The sequence below is a fragment of the Nesoenas mayeri genome (assembly GCF_963082525.1).
Source record: "Nesoenas mayeri genome assembly, chromosome: 4".
Taxonomy (NCBI): Eukaryota; Metazoa; Chordata; class Aves; order Columbiformes; family Columbidae; genus Nesoenas; species Nesoenas mayeri.
The window spans coordinates 62,254,215-62,275,561 of NC_137540.1; positions in this window are offsets into that span (position 1 = coordinate 62,254,215).

Here is a 21,347-nt window from a genome sequence, read left to right on the forward strand (position 1 = left end):
AGAAAGTGTTTTCAAATGTTTCTGCACTGTGAGTATCATGTTTTCAACACTGCAGACCTTTCTCTGTCCTCTTAATTTACTCCCATGTTTGGCCCTAGCATCCTCTTTTCTTTCACTGCCTCTTTACATATGATCCTATATTTTCATGGTTTTCTTGTAGCTCTAGCTCCTGGATTATGTAGCTATAGGAAGATATTGTCTGTTGTGTAATTAAAAACAAGCAAAATTTTCAATCAATCTTACTTGCAAGTAAGAGATGGAAACATAAATCAGGTATACCTTAAAGTGTCAGCATTTTTTTTGTAACAAATTTCATAATTTTGAGAATAAAGATACTGAAAAAGAATCATAGAATCTTATAGCTCGGGTTGCAAGGGACCTTCAAAGGTCATCTAGTCCAACTGCCCTGCCATGAGCAGGGACCTGTTCAACTAGATCAGGTTGCTCAGAGCCCTGTCCAGCCTCTAGACCCTCTCCTACAGGTCCATGTCTGTCTTGGACCTTGTTATGAATTAACTATTACCACTCCACTGTCAACCACTGAGAATTTTCCAGTGTTTTACTTCCTTACCTATAGGGATTCTAATACCAAACCTCCTGGTTTCTAAGGAAAGACAAGTAGTTTTCTACTTGACAGGGAAATTCTGAGCTCTAACTCCTAATTTTATTATAAGATTCTAAATGTTAAGCTTCCTAACGAACACAAAGGTTCTCACACTATTGTATGAGACTTTTTGTTTGTCTTATCCTTCAACAATAGAGCACAAAAACTTCTTTTTTAGAAGATAAGAAACACAGAGGGCATTTTTCATCAGATCAAAAGGCTTAAAATAGTTAATGTTGTCTCTTCTATGTCTGCAGAAATTTGTCTGTGGCACTGCAGAGGCTTTTATAGGATGCTGTTATTTTTTTCCGTAGTGGGATATATTCTCAAAATGTCCTTCCAGTTTTCCATTTAAGAGATGTGTTGTATGAGTAGATTCTGTAGCTGCTAAAGCTATTTATTGTTTTCCTGGATGTGGATTATGTTTCTTTTGTTCCCCACAAGAAAGCAGTCATGGAAAGGGATAATATTATCACTTAATATTTATGAATGGGTAGTTTTCTTTTAATGGTGAAATCAATACTTCTTCCTAGAACAGTTTGTTTTATTTCTAAAACGGAACAATGAGCAGGATTGACAGATAGCTTTTCAGATTCCACAACTGAAAAATATCTGCTTATTAGCTCTTCTTATCTAGCCTTTTGTATTATGTTCTTGACATAGTGTTCACAGTGTTCGAAGGAGGTCATTGAGTACATCTCTAGTTTTATCATATTCTTCTCCTTGATTGTGCAATTGATTTTAAGACCTATTCCATATTTCTCTGAAGCTTATACATATAGATGTGGTTATGGATGTGTGTATCTGAGTGTGTGTGTTTATTTATGGAATTGTCAGTCTGCAGAGAATTGCCTGTGACGTAGACAGATTTATTTATCTGGTTATTTGGAGCATAGTTTCAAAATAATTGCCAGGTGAGTTTGAGGTTTTTTTGCTAGTCCTCTCTATTTCACAGCTTTGCTTAAGTGGTTTAATTATCAGCTATTAGAGGTGATAATTCATGCACCAAATCTGAAGAGCACTTAAAAAAAAAACAAAACAAAACAAAACAAAACAAAAAATCAAACTCAATGTGCCATCAATATTAGAGACAAGAGTTCTCCTTGCTATTTATACCCCTTAAATTTATTTTTACCATAGCAAATAAGCCTTGGTGTAACTCTGCCTCTTTGGGCTTTTTTTTTGTCATTTTGTCCTTTGGGGTGTGCTCATTGCCTGTGGCCTTGTCAAGGGGCTGGTGGCTGGTAGGCTGTGTGGCACCACAAACAGAGCTCCAGTGGAGACACAGACTGCTACGGAGACTGCTGGACCATGGCTGCCACCCAAACATGGAGCTCCTGGGCAGAGGTTGCTGCTCATGGTGCCTGGAAACATACAGACCATGTAGTACTAAGGCTTTACACAGACGCTGCCTATGGGTGCTTTTGTTTAGTATTGATGACTATATACAATGTGGTGATCCTTAAACACTCCTTCAAAGATAAAGTGCTTGAAGAAGGTGTGTAGCTGAAGCTGTTGGATATGCAGAAGAAACAAGGGCCCCATGAGCCCCATGGGAAGATCATCATGACGAATAAACAAAGGAGCAGGAAGATATATGTACCGTGAAAAATATTTTGAAATCGTGGCATCAGGATCTCTGAATCCTCTGTGGAACTATGTTAGTCTGATACTTATGAACTTATGTAGCCATAATCAGAGAATCATAGAATATTCTGAGTTGGAAGTGACCTACAAGGATCATTGAATCCAAATCCTGTCCCTGACCCCAAAATTTACACCATGCCAAGATCTTATGAACTTGGCCCATGTCTGTTGCGAGATGTTGACAACATCCAGTACAGTGATGATTGAAAACATGTAAATAATTACCATTTTTTTGTCAAAAAAAACCCATAATGTCATTGTAGCTAAGACTCCTCACAACAGGATGGCTCAGACAGCTTGTTTTTCTGTTTGTATAAAGTTGTACTCTGAAGCTGCACACTGCTCCCACTTTCCTCCTTTGTTCCCATCTTGAGTTCTTTGTCTGCATTTTTCTGTTTGCAAAAAACAGAAAAATGTTTTGAGAGCGAAGAAGCAGGGGAAGTGTATTTCTATATTACAATTATTACAACTAAAATGTGTTCTGTGTTCAAATAACAATGCTTTATATTATAAAATGTTTTACCTGGAGAAAATATAGCAGTTTGTCATAAGCATTTTTCTGCAAACTTACATAGCATATAGAGTAATCAAATGATAGATATGGTTAATATCTTAAAATTCTTTATTAAATTTAACATTGTATGAAAGGAAATATCTTCCATTCTAAGCTTCCATTCTGTGAAAAAATATATTAAAGTCAAACAGTCTAAATAAGAGGGCCTCCTCTGAGTTGTGTTGAAGTCTCAAATATTCAAAAAATAAGAAATGAAGTAGGAAGAAGGGAGAAAGAACACAAAAACAAGGTCAAGAAGCAGAAAAGCAGAAGTAGTTTCTATTATGTTATATTATTGTTATAATATATTATGTTATAAAACATTTCAACTAGGAAAAATAAGATAAAAACTAACACAGAGGGAAGAGAATGAAAAAGATATATAAAAATATTGTAAAATATAGGGAGGACAAACCAACTGTAACATTTATATAGAAAAGGAAAGTAATTAAAAATAGCAAAGGCAGAAAGGCCACATGACTTCAATTTCAACTTTATTGCTAATAAATGTCAAAAATTACCATTTTTTTAAATTAGAAATTTCTAAAACTCTCAGTTCCCTTCTGGTTTGCTTTGATTTTTTCCCATTACAGCTACCATGTGAATCAATCTTTTATCATATTTTAACCTACCATTTAAAGTAGTATTGCCTATTTCTCAGTTTTCCAACTAACAGTGTTAACTGGTGTGTTACCATTTATTGATAGTACTGACTGGCACTCAAGAGAAAGAGATTGCACCAAATGCCTAATGCTGCTTCAGTGACACCAGTGACTCCATCATACTGGAGTGGCAATTGTGCGCACTATTGACAGAGCAGAGGAAGCACCACAATTGACACATTTGTGTAGCATTGTTGAAGACAATGAGGAAAATTATGCCCTTGACATTGAGCATAAATTACGTGATATGGATTTTGTTCATATAGCAGACCAGGGTCTTGGCTAAAAACCCTGACCATATAAAATTACACTGGTTAATCGTGTTGTAAAGGACTGGGGTAAAGGGAAACAGAGGAAAAGGAAGGAATTTGTGGAGTGCTTCTATGAATATAAATACAGTTTATTGACTTGTTTTACCTCAGATGAGTATGTTGGGAGGATTTTTAGCTTAGCTCCTTATTGCAGCAGATGGGAATCCCAGCTGCTTGTTTCCTTCTATCCTGACAATCTGGTTACATCAGTTTTCTAGCAGCATTCATGTCGAAGGATTTAATCACAAAGAAAGAGGCTAGAAATGTTCTTTCTTTAGAAAACAGAACTGAATCTAGAAACCAATTTCCAGCTTTTCTTCCAGATGGGAGAAGTGATGAAAGTATGTCATAGACACCTCACTTCTTATAATGTAGTCTGTAGTCCTCTTCTCCTACAAAACAGAGATGACCATCGGTCAAGAACTTTCTCATCAGACTCGGATATGGCAGCATTTGCACCTTTAATTTGCACGTCACAAATCTGCTCAGTTTTATAAAATTTGAGGTCTTATTTAATTTCAAGTTAATGTAATTGGAAAATGTGAACTGTACTGCTCAGTCTCTGAACTTCCTAACCCAAAAGCTGTAATGACAGTTTCTTTAAACGGAGCACTGATATTAAATTGTAGCACTGATGGCTGCGACTCCCTAACCAATTGTCTTGAGAAATTTACTTTCACTCTTAAATGAAGAAGGATTTTTCCTAGCCTAATGAGGCAAAGTCTAGGTGACATTGAGTCCGGGAGAAGGACAAGATGAATTACTGAAGGATTCTGAAGAGTGAAAGAAGGGACAATGAATTTTGGGAAGCTACGTACTCCCACTGAAAGCTTCTTCTCTCACTGGAAAGGGAGACATGTAAACCGAAAAAAACCCAACTAAAACACTGTCTTTTCATGAAGCTTTGTGGAGCAGAATTTCAAAAGTTTATAGGTGAGGTCTTGAATTTCAGCTTCCTATTTAAAATCTAGTGGATGGTGTAAGAAGTGAAAGCTAAAAGATTTGTTTAATGAAATATTTTCTCTAGGACCTTTGCAGAAATGGGAGGATGTGCAGGAAAAAACACCTTAAACTGCAGTAAGAGGAAAGACTTGTGATCAAGGTATTTATCTACTGATGTGAAGAAATATGTCTGTCTCTTTCATTACATTCTCTTTTCATGCTAATTAAGACATTCAAACCAAATTTTTTACAGTAGCTTCTGAATTAAAAAAAAATCTTTTCTTTTGTACCATTTTCTAAACATTTATCCGGGATGAAGCACCTGAGGTTTGCTTTTGGAAGTTCTGTGGATTCACTGTCACAAGTGACAAAATCTGTCAATTTTACATGGCAAATGCTATTTAGATTGCGGAGGGGGCGGATATGCCGGTTTTCCAGGATCAAACAGCAGCTGCTGCTGTTGGATACAGCTCTCAGGGGTACCACAGTGGCTGGTCCTTATGCCACAGAGCAAGGGGAAACCGTCATTTTGATGCCTGGCTGCTGCATCTGCATCGCGGAACCTGTGGAGAAAGGAGGCTGCCGAGGCCTCAGCTGCAGGTGGGAGACAGGCACTCTCCGCCGCAGCACAGCCCAGAGCTGGCAAGGCTCCCCAGAACCATGGGCTGAGCTGCTGGCCAGCTTCGGCTGACATGGACACCTGCACCTCATGGCACCACTGAGCACAGGTATTCCTCTGGCCAGGTTCACCTCCGGATAGTTTCACCCATCTCTTTCAGGCCATGCCATGGGCTCACTCAGCCACTGGTAGCCCCGCCGCTGCCAGGGGAAGCCCTGTGCCTGGCTCCTGCTGACCATGAGGGCATCCAGGGCTGTGCCTGGGGGATTGATTTTGGTACTACCCAGACATTTGTTAAACACCTCAGAATTTCTTTATTTGGGGAGCTGTGGGCATGGTGGATGAACTTGTCTCCAGCACATCAGACGCTGGAGGAAACTCATGTTTTTCAGCTTCTGCGGAGAGGCCGAGAATGGGCCAGGGAGACGTGGGGGTCACGGGGACCATGGGCGCACAGGTTTTGATTCCAACGTCCTTTAGATGCTGTTGTTCTCGTCCTGCTGCTGCAGCGGAGCCAGTGGTGGTTCTGTAGGCCATGGTGGTTCTGGCGAGACCAGACATTCTGGTTCTGATTCCGGCTGGTGTTGGAGGCTGCTCAGCTGGTCCCACCACTCTGATGCCGCAGGGGACAGGCTGGGGAACTCTGCATATTGTGGGGAGGGCTGATACGCCCATTTTCCAGGATCAAACAGCGACTGCTGCTGTTGGATGCAGCTCTCAGGGGCAGCATAGCACCTGGTCCTTCTGCCACAGAGCAAGGGGCAGCCGCCATATTCGCTCCTGCCTGCTGCATCTACATTGCGGAGCCTGTGGAGAGAGAAGGCTGCTGAGGCTCCAGCTGCAGGCGGGACACAGGGACTCTCCTCTGCAGCACGGCCCAGAGCTGGCAAGGCTCCCCAGCACCACGGGCTGAGCTGCTGGCCGGCCTCAGCTGAGGTGGACACCTGCACCTCATGGCACCACTGAGCAGGGAGATTCCTCCAGGCACATTCACCTCTCAGGAGCGGGTGACAGTGAGTGTCTTGCTTTCTTGGCCAATCTCATCCCCTGCTCCTCCTCGTCCTGCCCTGGCTTTGCCTCTGCCTGTCACCCCTGGGGCTGCTCTTGCCCAAGTACAGACAGGTTGAGCTAAGCCTGGCTCCAGTCAGAGCGAGCTCCTGAGAAGGTGGCCCAGGAATTAAGAGGTCAACTGAAGCATCTGACAGCAGCAGAAACCTCAGCAGAGTTCTTTGGCCAGCCACTAACTGGCCACTCCACAGCAGCCTGACTAGAAATTCTTTGTGGCTACAAGCAGCCACCTAAGGAAGCCAGGGCGGGGGGGGTGGGAAATCAATAACTCACTTTTTTGCCTTCATCCTCACCCAGATAATGACATAGCAAAAGACTACCACAAGTGTCACAGAAATCAGGACTGCTGCTGCATTTATGATACAGGGCTTTCCCATAATTTTAGGGCAGAGAACACTTGTGCTCCCCTGGGGACTAGGGCCACCTGTGGTTCTCTTGCCGACCATAACTGGAGGAGAAATTCAAGATGTTAGTCTAACCTGTGCACCACTGCTAATCTTGCAGCACCTTTGATATGGCCAGGAAGCTCCTGGTTTCCCTCGGTGCTGCTGCCTGGAGTCACCATCCCACCCTTTGGGACAGGACTCCCACCCTTTAGGACAGGTTGTCCCACCAAACAAAACCTAGAATGCCAGAAGGACAGTATGGGGGGGAGTGCAGCTGCTTGACCAGTTGCTCCTTTGAGGGACATGGACAAGAGCCATCCCTTCAGCAGGCAGTGCCACCCTCAGCTCTGCTCCCAGGTCCAGCTTCCACAGCCCCAGAGGACAGAGTCTGGCCCTCTCAAGAGGGACATGAGCCTTGCTCTCCCCGCCTGCCTTTTCTCCTGTGTGGGCATCGCTTGCAGCCACTCCCAGGTTTTGGGACGTGTCTCCTACCCAGGGACCCCAGCAAGTTTGCTCAGTACCTGAGTTCACCCCACGGAATTCATTTACACTTCTGTGCTGGTAACCTCTGGACCTTGGCAGCCCTGTCAGAAAGCAGAGACGAGAGGTAAATCCTCAGCACGGCTCAGGCACAGAGGATGCAGGGGGACGGGGAGGTTCCCTCTAAGCCCCTGCCTGATCTGGCGGCCAGGGCATCACTCTGGACCTCAGCTCAGTGGTGCCATGAGGTGCAGGTGCATGGCCGAGGCCGGCCGGCAGCTCAGTCCGTGGTGCTGGGGAGCCCTGCCAGCTCTGGGCCGTGCTGCAGAGAGTCCCTGTGTCCCACCTGCAGCTGAGGCCTCAGCAGCCTCCTCTCTCCACAGGCTCTGTGATGCAGATGCAGCAGCCAGGCGCAAATATGGCGGCTGCCCCTTGCTCTGTGGCAGAAGGACCAGGAGTGTCTTCTAAAAATATCAGGTGTTAAGTGCCTTAGAATGGGCAATCAAGGCTAGTGGACATTTTGACCTTTACACCTCTGTACTGCTGCTGCAGTGTGTTTAGCTACTTGGTGCAAAGCACTGTCTGGATTTGCAGGAGGACAGGAGGAGTACTTTCTCTGGAAAGTGTTTGAATAGTGTGCAGCATGGGGCCACATATTAAGCAACTCTCCAGCTCCATAACACCTTGCTTCATCTTCTGTGACAGGTATGTTGGGCTTTAACTGCATGATTGCTACTGCTACGAGTGCAGACCGAGTGCTAATTCCTAAGGGGGCTGTTGGTGGCTTCTAGAGCTGCAGTAAATAATGACTAACTCCATGAATTACACAGTTAATGCACTGAGCCTTGTGTTCTCTATATGCTCTCATACTGTAGCTGGTGTAGGATATACTATACTAGTCTGCAGTTTCAAATTATGTTTAGGCAGCCTTTGAGGAAGACAATGAAGAATCTCACAAGTGCTCTGCTCCATTTGCTGCACCCCGAAGTATAGACATTTGCCCAGAATTTGACTGAACTATTCCAGCACCCTTTACTTTTTCAGCCTGGGAAGCAATCTCATGGGAGTTGCTTTACAGTAGTCAAGGTTGATTTTCTTGTGTTATTTCACAGTTCCAGTTCTAACCTGAAGCGGGAAACATGTTGCTACATGAAAATTTGAGGATGGCTTCCAAACACTTTCTCACTAGCAAAAAGGTGCAGTCTGAGCTCAGATTAGATTCCAGCCACCTTCTGGTTTGTCTTAGTGAAAGATTTCTCTCTTCTGCTAGCATGATAAATCCCAACAGAGGACAATACAGTCTCCAAAAGCGCAGTATACCAATATATGGAGTGGGAATACCCTTACCTAACTTTGGCAGGACAGCCTGCCTGGAGAAGGTAATTAACTGACAAAGAAGAGAGAGATGCATTTCTAAAAGCTGATTCATCCCATCCCGAGTGTCTAATGCAGGTGAATGAATTGCCCTCTGGATGTGCCTGCCTCTTGCTTTTTCTCCCTGCACAGACTGTAGAAGGAACTTGGATAACTAGTTGAGACTAGACAATTTTTAGATAAATAAAGATAAATGAGATGACTCCTATCCTCAGGTGTGCACCTGTGTGAGAGAAAAATTGTAGGTGATGGTAGAGATAAAACACGGGCACAGTCTAAAACAGTATGAGGGTTATCTTACCAGCCTCTATGTATGTGTTTGCATGTCTAACGTCTGTATGTCCTTTTGTTCATGTAATTTTCCTTTACTCCAGAATAATGACAAAAAGGGGATTCAAAGCAAATGATGTTTCCAATCAGTAACAGGTGAAACTGCCAGCAGTCGGAAACTACTAAATATCCACCTAGAGGATCACCACCTGCTTGGAAATCTCAGTAGCAATACTTCAAAGCACAGACTGTCATCTTGGTACATGAGGTCTTAAGGGTTCAAATGGTTTGGAAATGAAATATCTTCCATTATTCCTGTGGTTTGCATGTGAAATTGATTTTATAGGATTTATTTGACTGGGAGGCACAATTGTTTCCCCAAGGAGTATAAATAAACATGTTACTAGAAACAGGGTAGATGTGATGACCCATAAAGCCAAGAAGCAGTGGCTGAATGTTAGCAGATTTTACATAACTCCAGTCACATGACAAAGTTTTGATTTTCTTTATCAGTTCATGGCAAAGAAGAACAAAACATTTGGAAATGACAACTGGATGATGTTTTGGTGGATGCCAAACCCCATCATTTTCAGATGTACATTCCTGGCCTTGAAATCTATTAATATTTTGTGCTTGAAACCCAGAGACATTTCTTCCTCTGGCTGATTAATAATTTTATTTGAAATGTTAACATTTATTATTTATCACTGCTCCCCATTTAAAAAACACTTTTTCTCCTTCAGTTATGACAGATAAAAGCTTAAAACTGTTACAGTGAGGTCTGTCATCTTCAGCAGCTTTAATTGCTCAGTGGTGGCATGTAACAGGCAAGGCACTCTGTGGGGATGTCACACCACCTGAAATGAACTAGGTGATCCCTTGTGTGTCACCTCTTGACCATGTTGTTAGCTCAAAGGTTCTGAAAATCAACTTTTTTTCTCCTTCCTGTTATATAGGGGTGGTAATGGGAACATCAAATGCCTGCTTGTTAGCAGCTGTCATAATGTCCCAGTGGCTTCAACTTTCTTTAAAGCTCAACAGCTCTCCTGGGGTTACACAAAGAGGCCAGTCTCAGAGGTCAGTTTCAAGCAGAAGCTTCTAATGATGGAAAAAAAAAAAGTAGTGAATCATCCTTGGAAAAAAAAAAAAAAAAAGAAAATTCACCTAAATTTAGTGAGTAAAAGTTAGGCTTCTGGTCCCAGCCTGCAAGCCAAACCCTTTTACAGTCAATGGAGTGGTACATGCCCTTCCAGAGACTGATTTAGTAAGATGAATCCTGTGCATGCAGTTTCTTTGTCAAAAAAAATTGTATTCCAATTTTTAAGATAGAAGTAATTTTTTTGAATCATAGCTGTCTACCTGTTCCAGGTGCAGGATGATAAATTGATGGCAACCACTATGAAACTAATTAATCAGCTCAGTGTTATCATGCTCTTAAGTAAAAGACTTTGCTCTAAGGAGAAGCCAAAGTTACCAAAGTTTCAGTGCTACACAAGCTCTTCAATCAGATTGTAGAACTAAACTTCTGGTAATTAAAATCTAAATTATCTCATTGTTTAATATTCAAGATGAATTGTTCTTTTTTTCTTATGTTTAGATTTACAGCTTTTGGGGAAAGTGACTATTGTCTGCTAAGTACAAAAACAAGGACAATGTAACAGCAAAAGTAGAAAGCTCTACTATAAAAAGTTTATACAGTAATTTAATTGGAAGGCTTTTGGTTTGGAGAAGTGTCATTATTTGAATATCTGTTTCTATTCACATAAACCCACAAAACCAATAAAAGATTCTTATTAGCCAGAATGGAGACTTCTTCCGTAGCAATTGGAACGACTCTGTGTGGTTGTTACACTTACAGTTCTTAACTGGTGTATATAATTCCAGTTGCTGTGGTAACAGTAACTTAGAATTTCCAGACTTCTGTGCATTTAAAATCTCAACCTGAAAATCAAAGTTCTTTTTAGAAAAAATCCAAAACCAAAGGAAGACAAACAGAAGTGTTGAACATAGAAATTTCACAAGTATTGAGTATTTTACTTGTGTCTCCCAGAGCAAAATTAAACAGCATAACTCCATGAACTTCACAGAGTTTGCTTTGGGCATGGATGTCCCAAATACAAAGCAAACTTAATAAAAGAGAACAGGAGTCTTGCACTTATTCACAATGCTAAACTCAATGGGTTCACTGATCCCAATGTCGCTTGTCTTGGAGAGTCTTGACCTTCACCCAGGAAGATGAAAATAATTCTTCTTTCACATTAGCTGAAGGCAATCCTGGCTGCTCAGGGCTCAGGCCATGCCATGTCTTGCATCCTGTGCTGCAAATCACTAACTGTAGTCCACACAGGTTTGGAGTTACTTCTGACTAATTCATGCTTTGAGCTAGAAACATTCACAGCATTTTACTTTGTTATTTTCCTTCAAAATCTTCCTTCTCATTTTCCCTTCTTGTGCCACCCAACGCTTTTTGCAGAGCAGACTGCTGGTCTGTTGGAAATGGCTTGGAGGAACAGGGTCTGTGTGGCTGCTTCTTCATGCTCCTGTGGCTATCTGCCAAAAGCCACGCACTCTGTCTCAACTTATACCTCATTTCTAAGCTTTTCAGGATCTTCACCATGTCCATCACAAATTGTTATGAACTCCTGGTCCCTGGCTAGATTTCTGAGGTAATATGAGTTTAAATAATAAATTTATCATTCTTATGGTGGTCTGCTTCCTTTCAGTTCCAGCACTACTCCACCCATCACACTCTTAGCTACTCTCATGGTTAAAACCAAAACCAAAAGAAAGCCAATCATCAGCAAAACCATTTCTGATAAATACAATGACACAACCCTCAGCAAACCACTAGAAAACAAGCCTGTAGATTTTTCTGAATCTTATCTATACTCAACATTTTTGCCATGACTAATGCATTCTTTCAATTTAAATTTGCCATGGCAAAATGGCATGCCTGGATCTTTATATTGAACACCAAACATAGCTAAACCCTTCATACATGCTATGAGGGATCTGCTTGATTTCAGCACCAGAAAAGTCATGTCAGAATGGTAAGAATACAGAACAGCCTGGGATACAAAGAAGTGCAATATTGTTATGCAGAAATCACCCTTTTCACTTTTTGTGTATGGAATTAGAGCATCTATGTGCATCATTCTCTAAAATAAGATCAAACCATATGGAGAGATTTTAACCTACCTCCCATAGCAAAGTTGCATTACACCACAGTAATTCTGATCTTAAGTCTTGGAATTACTGCAGTTATATGCCCAAACACTCTACAGTGGTTTTTTCCTATTGCTTCCTGGTTTTGTCAGTCTCATGCACAATTCTTTAAGAATAATTCCACATCAAACTCCTTGAACTTGAACTGCCAAACAACAGGAGGAAGATAATGTTCAACCTGTTACACAACCAAGATAGGAAGTCATGTACAGTGAAGAAATGTGGTTATGTGGCCTTTCATCTGTTCTGGTTTTCCAGAAAAGTGAAAATCATGATCATGGACAATTCTGTGGTTGCTTGGTTTGACATATGTTCCCAGTTTCTATGAGAGAAGGCTAAGTACAAATGAAGTTCATTATATTCTCTCCTTTGCCAAGTCCATTTCTACTCAGATGATGGAGAAAAGAAGCTCTACTATTACATAGCAGAATATCCAAGCCAGACTTTTGCAATGTATAAAAGTCTGGGCCTTTTTCATTACTTTTCTCTTGATTAAGCTTCTATGATGATAACAAGAGAATAAATCACCTCTGGTAGTTATGAAGTATGAGCTAAACCTGCCTAGCTCGTATGGCAGTACAGAACAAGAGCTCAGCCTAATGTTTCCTCTGCCTTAGAGATACTTCCAGCTTCCATCAGGACTGTGTGTCTTGGCTGCAGCCCCTTATGGCATGTGTTGTTCTCCATGAGGAGCTCACCTTGCCCTACTGGCTATAACTGCTGATAGGGACTGAACACATTTTATGTCTTCTGATAGCCTGGAAAACCTATAGCACCTTCAAAACATGCTGTTACAGATGGTTCATTGGACAAGTCTCCCACCTTGGCTCACAAGCAGAGGAGAAATTTATGTCTCCTATATTTTTCCTATAGCTGCTCAACAGAGGTTAGGACAGAGCTGCAGGCATGCTCTAAAGCTTCACTAATATTTTCCATATCTGGAGAATCAGGGCCAAGTCTGTGTCCCTTCGCAGTCCATGGTGAAACTCATTTTGACTGCTGGGACAGATACTTGGCCTATATTCCTTAGTTTGTGTTATTTTATATGGTAGTCCCTCATGCTTGAGGAATAAACCATTAAGACTGGATTTATGTAACCCCTAAGGAAGAATGGGAAGTAACTCAGAATACAGAGAAAAAAAAGAAAAAAAAAAAGTAAGCAACCCCTTAGACAGTTTATCATGATGCTGACAACCATGGAGGAGAGAAATGGGGTATCTGTGCTGTGCTCTGGTCCCGGAGGAGGCGGTGAGGGATCCCAGCAGCAGGCTTGGCAGGCTGCCCGCCGCACGGGGCAGGGTGGAGCAGCCTGCACTGGGTCACACGGTGAGCAGGACAAACTTGCAGACTTCTTCCTCCTTCAGAACATACCAAACCAGTGGAAGCAAGCATAGTCTTGAGCTCAGCTGGTCAGGGCAGTGAAACACTTTCCATGATTGTTTGCTTTGCTTTCTTCACTTTTATTTCCTTTTCCGATGGTAAGTTTCAACTTAATAAAAAATGATTACTTTCATTTAAATTGCATGGCAAGCAATTTTCTCAATCTCCCTTCTCAAGTGGGTAGGAGAACTGATCAGGTCCAACTTAATGCGCCAGCTCCTGTAAGACAACTAAACTGGGCCCACACTTGCACATGAGTGCAGCAAAGACAAGAACATGCCGTGGGTTGGGCAGCCAGTAACTCGAGAGGCGGGACTCTGAGGCTGCCAGTATCCATCTCCCTACTAGCACATTATGTATCCCTTTCCTGAAAGTTACAAAATGTGATTGGTTTATTTTCAGTAAAGGACCTTGTGTTCCTTCACATCTTGATTGAAGTACTGCACATTGGGGTGGGAGTGGGGTTCTTGGTGGTTTAGTTTGGTCTTTTGCTTGCATAAATTATCTTCTCTTTGAAGCTGTATGAGTTCCCCCAGTACATATCCCATTCTAAGAGGTGGTCACCAGGAATACATTAGGGGATGTCTGTTATTCCTAGGATTGATTTGTCACCTTCATTTGCCCAAGTAGTCAATCCCATTACTTAAATCAATTATGATGGCGCCACACAGGAAACTAAGAATATAATTTTTAGGGTTTTCAGGATGTGATCATGCTATCATAAGCCTCAAGATGACTGGTTCCTCCAAAGGCATCAGTTTTTGAGCTTAACTAGGGAACTTAGACACACTGTCCTGGCTCAGAAAGAGAAGTCTGCCCTATGTGTAAGGGCTTATCAGGGCAGGAGATATCCTTGGCTACCTGGGAAGGTGCCTCAGGATTCCAGTTGTGTGGTCATGGACCCATGGAGCACTGCCTGACCCTGCTGCAGCCCCTCTGACTTCACTACGTTTCTATCACCATTACTGCCAGACTGTCCAGGTATTTCAGCTAGATACACGTGGGCTGTAAAGTATATGAAGGCGTTTTAAAAATTTCTGTAAATGTGCATTTTATTTTGTATTCCTGTTAGAGAAGGCAGATGGAAAGGTTTACACCTTACACTGGAAGCTGAATGCCTTGATGTTTATTGTAGACCTAAGAGACTTCAGGTGTCTTGACTGTCTCAGACTAAGCTTCAAGGAAGTCCTTGGCCAGACAAACTTTTCCCCCTCAGAGAAAGTTCTGCTCCATTAGGAGAGCAGAGCTGTTGTCAGCAGCTGAGACCTCAGACTGGCCTTGCCTTTATCTCTGAAGTCCATACAGATCAACCACAAATGAAGTCAATATGCCCAGGATCTGTGGATCCATCAACTGGGGTTGCTGTTTCTATGAAAGCAGATTTCCTTGCAGCAGGTACCTCTCCTATCAGTTGAAAGCAGACAGGGATATCAATTGTGGAGGTTTTCTTATCACTTACAGTTGTGATTTTATTTTGCAATATGTGTCTCTCTAAACAAGCAGAGGGATTAATTTTAATATGTGGAAAGATTTACAACCTGCAATATTGTATTGAAGTAGTAATATTTTTTTGACCACTCCTAGAGTGAGTGTTTCAGTTCATATTTTTAAACACTGTGAGAAAGCCAGAAATCATGGCAATAAAATACAGTTGTTTGTTAGTCAGAGCAGAATATTATTAATAGAAATATATCATGGATAAGGTAATAATTCAGTCACTATACAAACAAAGCGTGCCTGTGCCAAGGGCAAGACTGAGATATTAAGGTTTATTTTTAAATTTCATATTCGTTGTGAACCTGTCTAAAGCAGTGTTAAAACAGAAGTTCATATTGGCTATGCATATGGACATGGAAATGACCATGAGGATGGAAATTAATATCACATTATGCAGCCACACTGCCATCTTGTCAAGACAGGCTGTTTTTATAGTATTAGATAAAGTGAACCATAGCTTATCCTCTGCCCTTTAGGGCAAATACCCTGACACAACTTGTCTGCGTGGTTGGCACTCTGACCATTGCAGAATAGGGTGGCTTCTGAGTACCTTTCCTGGGCTTCATGTTGCCCCCCAGTGCTGCCTGGAGATGATGTGGGGCAGCATAGGTTGGCCCAGACCAAATCCCAGGTCAGAGTGGTGCCAGTATGGGACAGCCATGGGCAGCCTATGACAACTTCCTCCCTGGGTCGTTGGCCCTCTTCCGTGTGCTAATATAATGACTTTGAACTTCCCAATGTAGTGGATATTGATTTCTGCTTGCCTTTTTTGCTGTTTGCCAACAAGAAAAGCCACTGAACATGTACTTCATTTGCAAACTCTTGCATCATTGCTGGCAATCTATAGATTATATCTTGACATTGAATATGTAAATTCATATGCAACTTAGGCTAATTTACATGCTGGAATTTACTTTCAGCCACAGTGATAAGATGGGTATTCACAAGAGCCACTTTTATAAGACAGTCTAAGTGTCCTCCTGCAATGAGTGGAAAGAGAGACAGGCAGACAGAGTCCTCAGCATTAAGTAAAAATAGCTTAACCCGGTTAGCACACGTGTCCTGGGATGCTGAGCATCCCTCATTGCTGCTTTCTCCAAGATTAGATTCACATTTAGCATAATTGCTGTTAGTCACATTTTGTTTACTATATTTCACATTACATTTATTTTGTACTTACTGGGTCACATTGCCAAAAAGAATTAATAAACCACAGTTCACAGCCTGTTGTCTCATGTGCAGATCCAGCTGAACTGCTCTCTTCCAACACTTGCCTTTGCAATCTTTAGTGTGCTTCTCCCAGTGTAAATAAATGGGGTTACTTATGTGAAAAAAATGTTCCCCAGAGGAAAGAAGATTCACAGTCAGACTTTTAGCTTATTGTATATGCTTAGAGCTAAGTACATTGCTGAAGAGAGAGAATTTTTTCTTTTCCTTCAGAAGTACTAATTGTAAAATATTTTATTCTATACCCTCTAGGCCAGTTACACATGTAGCAAAATTATTTAGGAAAAGTAGTAAATCTGAATATACAACTTAAAGAAAAAAGTTAAAAGAATTATTCTCATAGAAGGAAAAATATTTCAAAAAGTATTTCACACATTTTGTACAATACTCTTGTAATTATGTACAATTAGCTGGATTAGATCTCCTCTGATGAAAATACAAGTTTTTCTTTGAGAGAAGTATGACATGAGATATAGAGGGAGACACAGTTCATTCAACATGACAGTTCAGCCCATAGGTGAGGGAGAGTTTATTGTACAAGTCAATTGTATGAAGCTACAACTCTCAACTCCAACACCAAAGTTTTCCCATGGTAGTTCCATGGAGAAGATACCCAGCTTAACAAGGCCGCATACGCTTCTCAACCATATCACCTTCGACATTAATGACTGGCTGTCAGTGACTGAGTAATTTCTTTAAGTTTCTCTGTGTATGCATACATGGAATTTCTGTGTGTCTTCTTTTATCCAAACACTTCTCACATTATAAGTCTTATGACATCCAAAGTAGTGCAGTTAATAGGATTAATAAAGACTACCATGAAATTGACATTTTTTTACTGGCTCAAAACTAGTTTTATAGATTTCTACTTTATTTTTATGTCTGGCACTTTCCACGGCATGATGGATAATGTTACTGTGACAGTAAATATAGTCGACAGTAGAAAGACTCCTCATGGAAAACAAGGTTTATTTGCATGGCTCATCTATTGGATGCCTCTCCAGAACTGCCTCCAGGTTGTACTTGTCTTCACTCTATACCCAAAGAGTCATGTGCACTGTGTGTAGCTGGATTTCACCCTGCAGGTTTAGCCTACACAGAATCAGAATAATTGTGCAAAAGTGATGCTTATTGCAGTCCTCTGAAGAATTTTTTACTACATTCCAATTTTGTGAGGCTTTGGACTTCAGATTTGTTTTCCAATAGCTATCTACAATGGCTGCAGGTGTTTCATTTGCAGCAGCTGCAAATCAAACAAAGAAGTGAGTTACAGAGAAGACAGAGGTCCTGATATTGGGCAGTAAAAGAACAATAATATTAACTAAAAAATGATCATATGGGAGAGGCTGACCATCTTAACAGTCTGATTTTACAGGAAGACTTACTTTGCAATAGCCAGCCAGGTCAAAGTATTGCCTGTATCCAGGTGTTTGGGTGTCACAGTAATGAGTGCCAAGGAAACAATGAAAATTCATAATAACTTGCAGTGCAAATAGAGAATGGGAAAAAAGCCCCAAGAACATCTTTTCAGTAATCCCATTGATTATTACTTGCTGTGGGGCTGTCTGAACCAGTCTACCTGGAAGGTTGTAGCTGCCATGATCATAGAGGACTAAGCCTAAAAATTTGCAGAATGGAGTAGATTGCAGCCATTCTTTACAGAATGATGACTTAACTGAAAGGTCCTGGGGATAAATGAGTATACTTCACTTTATTGCAGCTGATTTTGGCTCAACAGACAGGGTATCACCTAGATGTTATATCAAGGCTTATATTGAAACACAACTGAGGAAAGCTCAGCGTATTAATAAGTAAAAATTATTAGCCAATAGTACGATATTTCACCATATTATGTTTCACCATTTACTATGTTTTACAAAGTTCAGCTTGTGACCTTTTCAATGTAAATATGATGCAACGAAAAATGTAGAAGACATCTATATTAAACCTTGAATTCAGTCATTTTACTTCCAGCTGGAGGTTTGGTGAGTTTTGTGAAAACTGCAGCACACGAGGAAGATGCAGGTGGCTGGAGGGTGCTGTGCTCCTCGCAAGGGCTCAGCTCAACACGGCACTCCCTCTCCCAAGCTCTTAGCACAGTTCGTAGGATTCATCTCTTGGTGTAAATCCCCAAATAAAATTCTGCAAATTTGCTTTTCAGGGGTATTCTTTTTGCTCAAATTCATAATTTGCTTTCACATTGCTACAAATAACCTCATTTACTAGAATTAATGGGAAACAAAGAGCATAGAAGTGTGAGTGTAGAAACCCAGGCAGATAATGAGGTGAATATATGCTTTTTCACAAGGGAAATATTTTAGCGAGTTTCTCTAACCTGCACACCTGCTTAAGTAATTCATCTTGAAATTTATCTGGGTTTATTTATTCTTTCCATTGCCACCTCTGCTTATTCCCAAAAAGTATTTGGCATTTAGGGACTTCATTTAAATGAAAGTTGCTGGGCAAAATTCTACACTTACATACACTGCTGCACATTTAAATTAGCTCCATTTATGCTTTGTGTATCCTCATATTACCTAGATCAAAATGTCCCCTATTCCTACTCAACTGTGAGCTTGATTTTCTCTTCTATGCAAGTTAATGAAAGTTTTTCCAGTGAGTCTAGGGAGATGTTATATTGTTTTAAGCCTCTATAGAAAACAAACAAACAAAAACCAAAACCAAACAAAAAACACAACACCAAAACCAAACAAGACAAAACACAAACAAACAAACCACACACAAAAAAACCCCAACCATGCAAACAAAAAACCACTCAAAATGGCCTTCCAAACCTGCATTATTCTGATATTAGAGGTATCTTTTTCCATGAATCATCTCAGTTATTGCAGTTACAGCCACAAAAGGTTCAGCATTTGTGATGTGTTCTCAGCAGATACTCAACAACTGGCTCCTGACTGAGTCATCTTGCATCATTTTTCCCATTTACTTCTGGTATAGTATCATTTACAGTCAGATCTCAGGAAGTACCAGCATATGCACAGTCAGGAATTTAAGCAATCCCACTACTTAGCCACATATTAATTATTCAAATTTTATTTTGTTTCTATTCTTCTTAATCACTATGCCATTTTTAAAGGAGTAGAACAATTAAATACAAGTTACAGAGGTTCACAAGTCATTTGTGCTTGTTAGACTAGCAGCAGTTTTGTCTAAATACAAGGAATATGCAATTATTTAATTGGATTTAGATTAAGTGCAACTGAAAAGAACAGGTAAATGCAATCTAATGATCAAAAATCTCTCTTAGATCATCATTTATTAGTAACCTCCATAATTTTTTTCTGTAATAATTCTAGCTACTGAGTTACTAAATATGTTTTGAAACATATGACTTTAATTTTCTTGTAAGTAAAACCATGTTCTGATAAACAATTGTATTTGAAAATGATGGTGGTGATGTGTGAGGCAGAGGCATTGCAGGAGCTGAGGGATTCCTGACAGTACTACAACCAAAGGGAGTGAGTTTCTCAGGTGACATGGTATGTGTGATGACACTGTAGACTAAATGTTTTTCATTTATGAGCAGGATTTTAGAGACTCAGGAAGATGAGGCAGAGGCTTTCTTGGGGCTGGTGCTTTTAAGCCTTTGGTTGGTTGCAGATCATGGCTGCAGCCCATAAAGGTGGGGAGGGAAAGCAGACTAGGGGCTTAGTGCTGGGACTTGCTGAGTGGGGAGCAGCTTTGTTCTCATTGGGGAAAAAGTAGTCCTATCTTTGAAGGCAAGTATTGCTGATTGGTTTTAGGAATGTTTTATGGTCTATTGATGGCTGAAAACTGCAAAATACCTTGGGTTTGTTTGGGCTTTTTTGATATGTTTTTGTTTAGTTGGGGTTGATTGGTTTGTTTATTTATTTTGTTGTGTGGTTTTGGTTTAGTGTTTTGTTTGGTTTTTGTTTGGTTTTTTTTCTAGTGTTTTTGTTTGGTGGGTTGTTTTTGGTGACGGTGGTACTTTTTTTTTTGGAGGGGAGGATGTTATTGTTTTTGCTGGTTTTTTTCTTCCTATTTCCCTTGTGTATGGTGTAGAGATCTTTTATTTACCTAATATGAATGCCTAAACCTCTGGGGAAGCTTTTTCTTGCCTAACATCTCTCTGAATGACCAAGGGAGCAGTAGGATAGGCATGTATGCCCTGTCCTTCCCTACCCACTCCTCTAATTTCCAACAGCTATCATTTTGGAGGCCTTTTGAACCAGGTGCGGCTTATCTGAGAGCCTTGCAGTTTGCTGCCCAGACAGATCCACCTTCTTTGTGTTCAGTCTAGCTCCTCTTTGCTCCTCAACTCTTGCAGTGGAATAAAGAGTAAACAGTCACTTCTTCAACACCCAGACTGGTAATGACTGTACATGTTAATATATTCTGCAGACTGAAGACACCTGGTTTATTTAGTCATTCTTTACACAGAAGTGATTTTTCATTATGTTCTTCTCAGAACATTTCTGAGTTTTATAGTCTTCTTCTTACTTTTTGAGAACTGGAGGCTGGTGTAAAACATAATACCTGAGATGTAGGCAAACTATGGATTTATTTGGCAAGATCATTATACTATCTGTCTTGTTCTCTACTCCTAGGAATTCCTAGTATTTAGCTGGCTTGTTTAATTACTATTAATCAGTGATGTGATAGATTCATAAAATTACCTGTTATAACCCAAGATTCTGTTACTAATTAGCAACAGTCAGAAGAGTTAAACTGCAATGCTGTAAGAGTTGGTCTGAAGAACAGTATTTGCCTCAACATTGCCATCAGGGACCTGAAGAACAGATACCATGATAGAAAGAGCTGTACAAGGACTTGGAGAGAGGCCTGAGAGAAAGGCATTGTACAGGACACTCCAACTTGGGACTACAGGTAACAATAGCTGCTGTTCAGAAGATGGATTTCACCTGCTGCCTCAGCCATGCTTGCCCCCACCTTCTCCCTGTTACTAAGGCCAATGAAGAGGAGCATGCGCAGAGGCTTGCAGAGGGTCTTGAGGTCACCCAGTGGACAAGTAAGAGACCCCTGAATGTGAGGCAGCACAGGTGCAGATGAGTTCTGGCAAGTGAAGCAGGGACCTTCTGGGCCTGTGCAGTTAAGTC